This window comes from Neoarius graeffei, chromosome 14, assembly GCF_027579695.1.
Source record: "Neoarius graeffei isolate fNeoGra1 chromosome 14, fNeoGra1.pri, whole genome shotgun sequence".
In the NCBI taxonomy this organism is placed as follows: domain Eukaryota; kingdom Metazoa; phylum Chordata; class Actinopteri; order Siluriformes; family Ariidae; genus Neoarius; species Neoarius graeffei.
Window position 1 is genome coordinate 65,113,738 of NC_083582.1, and position 11,533 is coordinate 65,125,270.

General features: G+C 43.7%; 1 protein-coding gene across 5 annotated transcripts in view; it reads right to left on the reverse strand.

The window, feature by feature from the left end:
• Nucleotides 1-6,021, reverse strand: part of usp54b (ubiquitin specific peptidase 54b) — a 362,268-nt gene extending 356,247 nt beyond the window's left edge. For 3 of the 5 annotated variants that reach the window (XM_060940231.1, XM_060940227.1, XM_060940226.1), the window contains exon 1: nt 5,907-6,021. The gene's annotated coding sequence lies outside the window, so the exon portion shown is untranslated. Of the gene's footprint in view, nt 1-5,457; nt 5,598-5,906 lie in introns of all 5 variants that reach the window. The other 2 variants (XM_060940229.1, XM_060940225.1) reach the window with 1 other exon arrangement.
• Nucleotides 6,022-11,533: the final 5,512 nt, after the last annotated feature.

Genomic DNA, 11,533 nt, shown 5'->3' on the forward strand with positions numbered 1-11,533 from the left:
TCTACTATGATTGGAATATTTTTGGAGCAATTATAATGTATTTGATGATCAGACACATTGTCACGTAGTGTTGCTGGGATGTTTTCACGGAGTCGGTAAGGGGGCGCACGCCGAGAGTAAGAGGGCGCAGCGCCCCTGTTCCCCCGTTTAGACGAAAGCCTGATTACTATGGCATGTTACAAAAAATTTTTAAAAAAATCCGAGTCCTCGTCTCCGATTTACAAGTCCGAATGCAGTTAGTGCACGAGTCTAAGTCATCAGTGCTCAAGTTCAAGTCAAGTCACAAGTCTTTAAAATTAGGGCACAAGTTGGACTTGAGTCCGAGTCCTGGACTAGAGTACTACAAGCCTGCTTCAAAACATTTTGAGTCCCGTTCTCCAGCTGCCCCACATGTGCCTTCGGCATGCAGTCATGCCCTCAAGCCACTAAAACGTGTCTGAATGACCCATATCCATCCCTTGGGACAGGCCATAAACATCATCCCCTTCTTCAACTGCAGACCATGCCCATGAAGAGAAGAGGCTGGAGGCAGGACAAAATAGTGGGAGACGTGTATGCTCTGGCAATCAGCTCACCTTGTAAACATTGGTAGCCAGATGACCCTGGAGTGACCCTGTGACTGAACCCAGGTTTTCTGCCCAAGGTCATAGAACCACATTTTTTAAAATCAATTGACTGACTTTGCAGCGTTCCATGAAGGTGAACTGCAAAGTGTTCCTTGTTGTTCCTGGTATGCACCCTCTGGTACTATTTAGACCAGACGGCAGCCATCCAGTCCTCAGACCATCTGTTCATCTGTCACGGAAGAAAGAAATAGTGGCTACCTTGTCTAAGCAGAGACTTACCCAGGGTTCACAAAACCACAGATCAGCATTATGCCACTCATGCCACAGAGCTTGTAGAATAACAAGCAAAAATTATCCTTCAGACAAATTTATCAGTGTACATTTCTGTAACGTAACTCCAATATATTGTCAGTAGCTTGCCCAATAGTGCCTGTGGTCCTGTGTTGTGCCACAAAATCACGAGGTTAACAAGCAAGCTGTGCAGTGGAAAAACCTGACGATGTGCCCCATGATGACTTCGAGAATAAAACACAATCACAAAAGAATTCTAAATGGTAACTTTAGTGACTTTGGTTCTGCACTGGACAGATGGTAACTTTTTACGTCCTCATTTTGACTCCATACCAAGGTTGATAAATTATTCATTGGAAGGCTTTCTGGTTCTTTAACTCTACACTTTCAGAAATGAAGCAATCTCATTGACAAAGCAGCCAATTTAAGTCTTATGGCTACACCACAAAGTGTGCATGCAAATTGTCTTTTCTTTTCAGTCAAGACAGCATTAGATACATTTCTAAACCACAGACTTGAGCTCCACTGGTTATAAAGTATCATGAAATCCTGAAAATCAGTCTTTAATGGCAGCAAAAGGATATGAGGTACTGCTATGGACTGACAAATCCAGGGCTACTTTCTTTCATTTGTTCATATTTAGGAAAAAAATTTATCCTAGTCAGGTTTAGGATGAATCTGGCTCTATCCTAGGAAAACTGGACACAACGAATGGGACGTCAGTCCATCACAAGGTACCATGCAGAGGGGAACCGTTAGGGCCTTCTAGGCGTTCAGACAAGGCCCAAATATATCAGCTTTTCAAATGTTATATTTAATGTCTTTCATTCTTTAATCACTATCATAATTTCATGATAATTCTCTTCAAATTTTTCTAATTTGGCCTCATTTTCGATCAAATTCGCTTCAGAAATGAAAGGGTTACTGTCCTGAAAACATTAAAATCAAGTTATTCGATTAGATTGTTTTGTTTGTTGTCTCTAGGATGAGAAGAGTTTAGAGCTGCTCACTCATTAGTTAGGACTTCATTGCCGGGACAGAATGCCATGGCAGAGTATGTTTACAGTGGCATGCAAAAGTTTGGGCACACTTACTGAAAATGTCTGTTACTGTGAATAGTTAAGTGAGCAGAAGATGAACTGATCACCAAAAGGCATAAAGGTAAAGATGACACATTTCTTTTCAGCGTTTTCTGCAAGATTTGTGTATTATTTTTGTTTTGTACAATTGGAGAGTGAAAAAAGAAAAGGAACACCATGCGATAGTTTGGGCACCCCAATACATTTGAGTTCTTGGGTAACTTTTACCAAGGTTCCAGACCTTAATTAGCTTATTGAGCTGTGGCTTGTTCAAATTCTTCGTTAGGGAAGGTCAGATGATGCAGATTTCAAAGCTGTATAAATTCTCTGACTCCTCAAACTTGTCCCTAAAATCAACAGCCATGGGCTCCTCTAAGCAACTCCCTCGCATTCTGAATAATAAAATAATTGATGCTCACAAAGCAGGACAAGGCTACAAGAACGTAGCAAAGTGTTTTCAGGTAGCTGTTTCCTCAGATTGTAATGTTATTAAGAAATGGCAGTTAACAGAAACAATGGAGATCAAGGTGAGGTCTGGAAGATGAAAACTTTCTGAAAGAGCTGCTCGTTGGATTGCTAGAAAGGCAAATAAAAACCCCTGTTTGACTGCAAAAGACCTTCAGAAAGATTTAGCAGACCCTGGAGTGGTGGTGCACTGTTCTACTATGCAGTGACACCTGAACAAATATGACCTTCATGGGAAAGTCTCATCTCCTCTCATCTCATTATCTCTAGCCGCTTTATCCTGTTCTACAGGGTCGCAGGCAAGCTGGAGCCTATCCCAGCTGACTACGGGCGAAAGGCGGGGTACACCCTGGACAAGTCGCCAGGTCATCACAGGGCTGACACATAGACACAGACAACCATTCACACTCACATTCACACCTACGGTCAATTTAGAGTCACCAGTTAACCTAACCTGCATGTCTTTGGACTGTGGGGGAAACCGGAGCACCCGGAGGAAACTCACGCGGACACGGGGAGAACATGCAAACTCTGCACAGAAAGGCCCTCGCTGGCTACGTTGCTCGAACCTGGACCTTCTTGCTGTGAGGCGACAGCGCTAACCACTACACCACCATGCCGCCCTCATGGGAAAGTCATCAGAAGAAAAACTTGCAAATGAACATCTAAATAAGCCTGATGCATTTTGGAAACAAGTCCTGTGGACTGATGAAATCAAAACAGAACTTTTTGGCCACAATGTGCAAAGGCATGTTTGGAGAAAAAAAGGGTGCCAAATTCCAGGAAAAGAACACCTCTCCAACTCTGAAGCATGGGTGTGGATCGATCATGCTTTGGGGTTGTGTTGCAGCCAGTGGCACAGGGCACATTTCATTGGTTGAGGGAAGCATGGATTCGAATAAATACCAGCAAATTCTGGAAGCAAACATCACACCATCTGTAAAAAAGTTGAAGTTAAAAAGAGGACGGGTTCTACAATAAGACGATGATCCAAAACGCACCTCAAAATCTACAATGGAAAACCTCAAGAGGCACAAGCTGAAGGTTTTGCCCTGGCCCTCACAGTCCCCTGACCTAAACATCATTGAAAATATGTGGATAGATCTCAAAAGAGCAGTGCATGCAAGACAGCCCAAGAAACTTGTAGAACTGAAAGCCTTTTGCAAGGATGAATGCATGAAAATCCCCCAGGTAAGAACTGAAAGATTATTAGCTGGCTACAAAAAGTGTTTACAAGCTGTGATACTTGCCAAAGGGGGTGTTACTGGGTACTAACCATGCAGGGTGCCCAAACTTTTGCTTCGGGCCCTTTTCCTTTTTTGTCATTTTGAAAATGTAAAAGATGAAAATAAAAAATTGTTTTTCCTTAAAATATTAAGGGAATGAGTCATCTTTAACTTTATGCCTTTTGGAGATCATTTCATCTTCAACTTGCTTAACTGTTCACAGTAACAGCAATTTTGACCGGGGTGCCCAAACATTTGCATACCACTGTATGTAGGAAGTGACAGATGAATTAACCAATCAGATTTTGATTTATAGTAGGAGGGACCAAAAATTTATCGCCCTAGGCCTTCTCGAAGGTCAGCGCTAGCTTCACCACGAGTCGTTATCAGTATTGTTAGCGAATGCTAATAAAGCGGTCAAGTCAGTGCTATCGAGAGCAATTAGCACAGGCTAACGACCGAGAAACTAAGATTTCTGTCTCCAGACTCTTCTTCCACACTGCACGCTCGCTACAGTATTTTTCACTCATACTTAAAGTGCCATTCCACCATTGGATGCATTCTTTGGCATAAAATACAATATATTTTATGACAACATGACTAGACAGAGAAATCTTTTAGCTTCAAAATGATATATCAAACATAATTTTTTGACAACGACAAGTATATTTATTTTGCGACCAAAGTCACCTACCCTTTTAATTTCCACGCGGTAGTGAAACGTAATGTCATCGGCAGGTTCCCCTTCTTGTGTACCACGTCACGTGTGACGTGGCACAGATTATCAGCAATGGCGGATAGAACGCGATTTCCACTTGTCGATTGCTGTGCCGATATTCACCATCGACCGTCTCCTTTGGGCATCACTTGCTATTTTCCTTCGCTTCTTTTCCGAAGCTGACAATCGCGTTCTATCCGCCATTGCTGATAATCTGTGCCACGTCACACGTGACGTGGTACACAAGAAGGGGAACCTGCCGATGACATCACGTTTCACTACCGCGCGGAAATTAAAAGGATAGGTGACTTTGGTCGCAAAATTAATATACTTGTCGTTGTCAAAAAATTATGTTTGATATATCATTTTGAAGCTAAAAGATTTCTCTGTCTAGTCATGTTGTCATAAAACATATTGTATTTTATGCCAAAAAAATACATCCAATGGTGGAATGGCACTTTAAGTATTCATTTCCCTATGGAATTTACTTAGTTACTTTTAAAATCAACATCGACAACGACACACAACAGAGCGAGCTGGCAGCCTGCCGCTAATCCCTTGCAAAATCCTTTGCCGTGTTGCTTTTTTGGTGTGTCTGGCTAAGTTTTGGCTGAGCTCAAGTCCCAGCTCTAATAGTAATGGTTTGCAACCATGCATGTACCATACATATTCACACCTCAGGGCAATTTCGAGTCACCAGTTCACCTACCAGCATGTTTTTAGAAGGAAATCGAGTAGCCTGATGGAAAATCAATCGATGTGAAGCACTTTTTAACAAGCTGTAGCCTGAGTGCTAACCTCTGCACGACTGTGCCAACTGCTCCTCAGACCAAGCTGGATTTTTCTGCAGGGTTGTATGCCTGAGAAGTAACTCTGTTCCTGCACTGGCTGGATGGTTAAACGGTTGGATGGGTGCAGGCTCCTCAATGCACCGACAGCAGAACCATATGCAGGATGATGCCCGATACGTCGTTACGTACCGTACATGATATGACATAAGCAGCATTAAGGTCATGCTGAATGTGACTAACCAAGGGTTAAGATGTTTAGGATCGATCGGTATCAACAAGTACTTGACCTGAGGTTATGACAAACTGTGAAGAGGAACACACCTACAGTATGTGTGAGCTGTCGGACACATCTGTGCTGTTATAAAGAGTGTGTAGTCCTTCCAGGTGTCGATGCTGCTGGAGGAAAGATGCTGAGCGTGACAGTGCATTTGTCAAGAGCAGTGTTAGGTGTTTGCTGTTACCTGCAAAAAATTTAAATAATAATAATAATTATAATAAAGAAGGTGGGGTAAGGGAAGGGGAAATGGAAAGGGAAGAGAGGTGTAAAGGGAATGCAAATGCCTGGCTTTGTTTGCAGCACAGTCTACTGCTTCAATGCACATCATGAAGCACGAGCCCTTTCAACTCCACGCACATGTGTCCCATGCACATCCTCCAGCGCGCACATCTGGACGGCTGCATTGAAGTTTCACTTCCAAACATTCACCCCATCCCCACTCCTATTTTATCCTGCTTCATCGTTTACCAAGTTATAAAGAGTGCTTACTCACCTTGAGTCCTCATCCAGATGTGGTCTTGTGTCCTGTCCCTGTCCTATCCTATCCGAGCAGAAACCTGTAGGCGAACAAAAATCTCAACCCGCAAAAAAAATTCCGAAACATCCCGCAGCGCCATCCAGCGCCGCGTCAAAACACGCCGTGTTCTCGCGATAATAACGCTTTCTAATCTCCCCGTTTTCTCTATCTAATGGGTCAGACTAGTAAACAATACCGCATAGCCTACTATACAGGCATTTTATTGAGTGCGGTGTGGTGATCGGTTTGGAGTGGAGTATGCGCTTTGGGATGGACGCCATCGTATGAACCACTTTGTGCCACCTAGCGGCCTGAATGTGAACTGCATCTCAGGCATGACGTCATCCACCTTTTCTCTGACTGGACTTTTGTGGCCAGGATTATTGCCTTACATAGTACTGGATGTCACAGTCACATAGTATGTCATGATAATCAAGAGGTAGCTCATAATTATGACATATGAGGTCACAATGACGACCGTCTTCTTTTGGCTGCTCCCGATGAGGGGTCGCCGCAGCGGATCTTTCGTCTCCCTGTCTTTCCGCATCCTTCTCTACTACACCTGTGACCTGTCACTTTCATGTCCTCTCTTACAACATCCTCTTTGGCCTTCCTCGTTTTCGTGTGCCTGGCAGCTCCATCCTCAACATTCTCCTTCCGACATGCTCTGCATCTCTTCTCAGGATGTGCCCGTACCATCTCAGTCTCATGTCTCTTAGCTTCATTGCCAAGCTCTCCACATGTGCTGTCCTTCTGATGTGCTCGTTCCTTATCCTGTCCAGCTTTGTCACTCCCATGGCAAACCTTAACATCCTCAACTCCGCCACCTCCAACTTTGCCTCTTGGGTTAGCACGGTCGCCTCACAGCAAGAAGGTTCCGGGTTCGAACCCAGCAGCCGGTGAGGGCCTTTCTGTGTGGAGTTTGCATGTTCTCTCCGTGTCTGCGTGGGTTTCCTCCGGGTGCTCCGGTTTCCCCCACAGTCCAAAGACATGCAGTTAGGTTAACGTGGGGCGGCCTTGGGCTGAAGTGCCCTTGAGCAAGGTACTTAACCCCTGATTGCTCCCTGGAGGCTCTAGTGTGGCTGCCCACTGCTCTGGGTGTGTGTGCGTGTGTTCACTGCTTCAGATGGGTTAAATGCAGAGGATGAATTTCACTGTGCTTGAAGCGTTCATGTGACAAATAAAGGTTTCTTCTTCTTCATCTCTTCGTTAAGGGTACAGTCTCCAATCCATACAGCACAGCTGATCTCACTTTCCTATCACAAATGTCTCCCGAAATCCTTCTCCAACTGCTCCACCCTGCCTGCACTCTCTCTTTCTCACCTCACTATCGCAGCCCCCATTTTCCTGCACAGTTGACCCCAGGTACTTGAATTCACCAACTTTCTTTACATCTACTCCTTGCATCTTCGCTACACTCTCATCCCCATTCTCATTGATGCACATATTATCACATTTCATATTAATGAGAACTTTTTCTCAAAATTACATGGTGGTGTAGTGGTTAGCACGGTCGCCTCACAGCAAGATGGTTCTGGGTTTGAGCCCAGCAGCTGACAAGGGCCTTTCTGTGTGGAGTTTGCATGTTCTCCCTGTGTCTGTGTGGGTTTCCTCCGGGTGCTCTGGTTTCCCCCACAGTCCAAAGACATGCAGGTTAGGTTAACTGGTGACTCTAAATTGACCGTAGGTGTGAATGTGAGTGCGAATAGTTGTTTGTTTGTTTCTATGTGTCAGCCCTGCGATGACCTGGTGACACCCCACCTCTAGCCTATTGAGGTATTTCACTCACGTGACCAAGTCATGTGATGCTGCCATTTTGGACGGCACGGCTCGAATCAGTTTGAATGCGAGGAAGGCGACAAACAAAAAACATAAAAGAAAAAGGAGCGAGATGCAGAAAACACCTTCACTATCCAGCGACGTAGGGCATTTACAGGGCGAGCAGAGGGAGAGGTATTTGCAAAAATTGAGGTTAGCAGGCTTAGAGAACGACGTTTACCTGCTTCCACCAGGATTGTTCACTGACGTACGGAAGTACACGAAGCCCTCGTCTTTACCTGACTTCGGCCCACATGATCTGTATACCTATGTCATTAAAAACCCATCGCCATACACAGGTATTGATCTGAAAGCGTATACGAGTTTGGATGCCTACAAATATTTTGTGTCAGGCTGGGTAACTTGCCTACATCAGCGGGTCGTCCCTGGAGCCGGTGGTCGCCATCTTATTACAGCTAAGGTTTGTTCACATTTTCATTTACTTTCGGTCCTCAGGATAAACAAAATGTTATTAAATGGCATTGAAATAACTTCTTAGTCTGTTGAGACATGGCCCGTTATAAATTTGCTGTTACCAGGCAATGACCAAGAACTGTATTATTAGGGTCGGTGTAGTTGTAGCAGTGTATTAGCAACTAGCTGTTAGCACTAGCTAATGTCAACAACATCGTAGCTAGTATGTTACTGTAGCAATGTTTACGTTCAGTCATTTGGATGACTGTTAAAACCTTTCAGTCTCAAGTTTTTCCTTTACTGGATTTACTAGTTTACTGAGCTAGCGCGCTCGGCGTCCGAGCCGGGAGCATTCGCGCGCTCGGCGTCCGAGCCGGGAGCCATCGCGCGCTCTCCGTCCGAGCCGGGAGCCATCGCGCGCTCGGCGGCCGAGCCGGGAGCCATCGCGCGCTCGGCGGCCGAGCCGGGAGCCATCGCGCGCTCGGCGGCCGAGCCGGGAGCCATCGCGCGCTCGGCGGCCGAGCCGGGAGCCATCGCGCGCTCGGCGGCCGAGCCGGGAGCCATCGCGCGTTCGCTCAGTAAACTAGTAAATCCAGTAAAGGAAAAACTTGAGACTGAAAGGTTTTAACAGTCATCCAAATGACTGAACGTAAATATTGCTACAGTAACATACTAGCTACTGTTGTTGACATTAGCTAGCTTGCCGTCCAAAATGGTGGACACCGGGGCGTCACGTGACCCTGTGACGTCAGGTGAAATACCTCAATAGTCAGCTGGGATAGGCACCAGCTTCCCTGCGATCCTGCACAGAATAAGCGGCTACAGATAACGGATGGATGGATGGAATTTAGCACGCTCATTGTGCATGTGTGTGTTTCACTGTTTCAGGTGGATTAAATGCAGAGAGGAATTTCACAAGTGTACATGTGATGAATAAAGTTGTTCTTCTTGTTGTTTGTTTCAGAAGATAACTAAGACAGTTTGGCCTACAACCCCGATTCCAAAAAAGTTGGGACAAAGTACAAATTGTAAATAAAAACGGAATGCAATGATGTGGAAGTTACAAAATTCCATATTTTATTCAGAATAGAACATAGATGACATATCAAATGTTTAAACTGAGAAAATGTATCATTTAAAGAGAAAAATTAGGTGATTTTAAATTTCATGACAACAACACATCTCAAAAAAGTTGGGACAAGGCCATGTTTACCACTGTGAGACATCCCCTTTTCTCTTTACAACAGTCTGTAAATGTCTGGGGACTGAGGAGACAAGTTGCTCAAGTTTAGGGATAGGAATGTTAACCCATTCTTGTCTAATGTAGGATTCTAGTTGTTCAACTGTCTTAGGTCTTTTTTGTTGTATCTTCCGTTTTATGATGCGCCAAATGTTTTCTATGGGTGAAAGATCTGGACTGCAGGCTGGCCAGTTCAGTACCCGGACCCTTCTTCTACGCAGCCGTGATGCTGTACTTGATGCAGTATGTGGTTTGGCATTGTCATGTTGGAAAATGCAAGGTCTTCCCTGAAAGAGACGTCATCTGGATGGGAGCATATGTTGCTCTAGAACCTGGATATACCTTTCAGCGTTGATGGTGTCTTTCCAGATGTGTAAGCTGCCCATGCCACACGCACTAATGCAACCCCATACCATCAGAGATGCAGGCTTCTGAACTGAGCACTGATAACAATTTGGGTCGTCCTTCTCCTCTTTAGTCCGAATGACACGGCGTCCCTGATTTCCATAAAGAACTTCACATTTTGATTCGTCTGACCACAGAACAGTTTTCCACTTCGCCACAGTCCATTTTAAATGAGCCTTGGCCCAGAGAAGACATCTGTGCTTCTGGATCACGTTTAGATACGGCTTCTTCTTTGAACTATAGAGTTTTAGCTGGCAACGGCGGATGGCACAGTGAATTATGTTCACAGATAATGTTCTCTGGAAATATTCCTGAGCCCATTTTGTGATTTCCAATACAGAAGCATGCCTGTATGTGATGCAGTGCCGTCTAAAGGCCCGAAGATCACGGGCACCCAGTATGGTTTTCCGGCCTTGACCCTTATGCACAGAGATTCTTCCAGATTCTCTGAATCTTTTGATGATATTATGCACTGTAGATGATATGTTCAAACTTTTTGCAATTTTACACTGTCGAACTCCTTTCTGATATTGCTCCACTATTTGTCGGCGTAGAATTAGGGGGATTGGTGATCCTCTTCCCGTCTTTACTTCTGAGAGCCGCTGCCACTCCAAGATGCTCTTTTTTATACCCAGTCATGTTAATGACCTATTGCCAATTGACCTAATGAGTTGCAATTTGGTCCTCCAGCTGTTCCTTTTTTGTACCTTTAACTTTTTCCAGCCTCTTATTGCCCCTGTCCCAACTTTTTTGAGATGTGTTGCTGTCATGAAATTTCAAATGAGCCAATATTTGGCATGAAATTTCAAAATGTCTCACTTTCGACATTTGATATGTTGTCTATGTTCTATTGTGAATACAATATCAGTTTTTGAGATTTGTAAATTATTGCATTCCGTTTTTATTTACAATTTGTACTTTGTCCCAACTTTTTTGGAATCGGGGTTGTAATATTATTTATTCAATCCTGTAGCAATCAATTATTCCTTGAATCTCAAAGACACAATCTGTTATTATCATAATGTCAATTTGTCATTCTTTTTCGTTTTATATGCTCAATCTTTGACACATAAACAAAATATTCCAAACCTACTTGAGCCGTATTCTTGACTGAGTGATCAAATATCTTCTTCAATCCTTAAATCTTTTTTTAAAGGGAAAAAAACAATAAATGTCACAGATTTTTGTTGTGATTGTTGCTGTTTTAAACTATTAAAACCATCTCCTTGAGGGGACTCAGGTAGGTCGTTGACTGGCTTTCCTCTTTTTGTGTGCATGCATTTAAACAAACAAACAAACAAACAAACAAACAAACAAACAAACAAACAAACGTTTCATTTTGGTTCCTGAGGTTAACGTTAGGGTTAGATTTAGGTGTAACATAACATTAATTAGCTGCATTAATAATTACAGGATGTCAATGGAAGGTTATAATGATGTGCCACAGGCTCCCAATAACCCTGTTCCTGCAGATTTTCATGTTTTCCTTGCTCTAACACAAATAACTCAACCAATTGGTTAATTAACAGCCTCCTGAGTTGAAGTAGGTGTGCTCGTGCAGGGAAAACACTAAAATGTGCAGGACAGGAGCAATCTAGCACCAGTGTTTATCACTTTATCAGTCTGTACTGAATGGTGTTAGAGCAGGTGTGATCCTTGATGTCTTGCACTTGGACCACTAATGACAAAAACAAGCAAATAATTTAAAAAATAATCCTGAAAAATG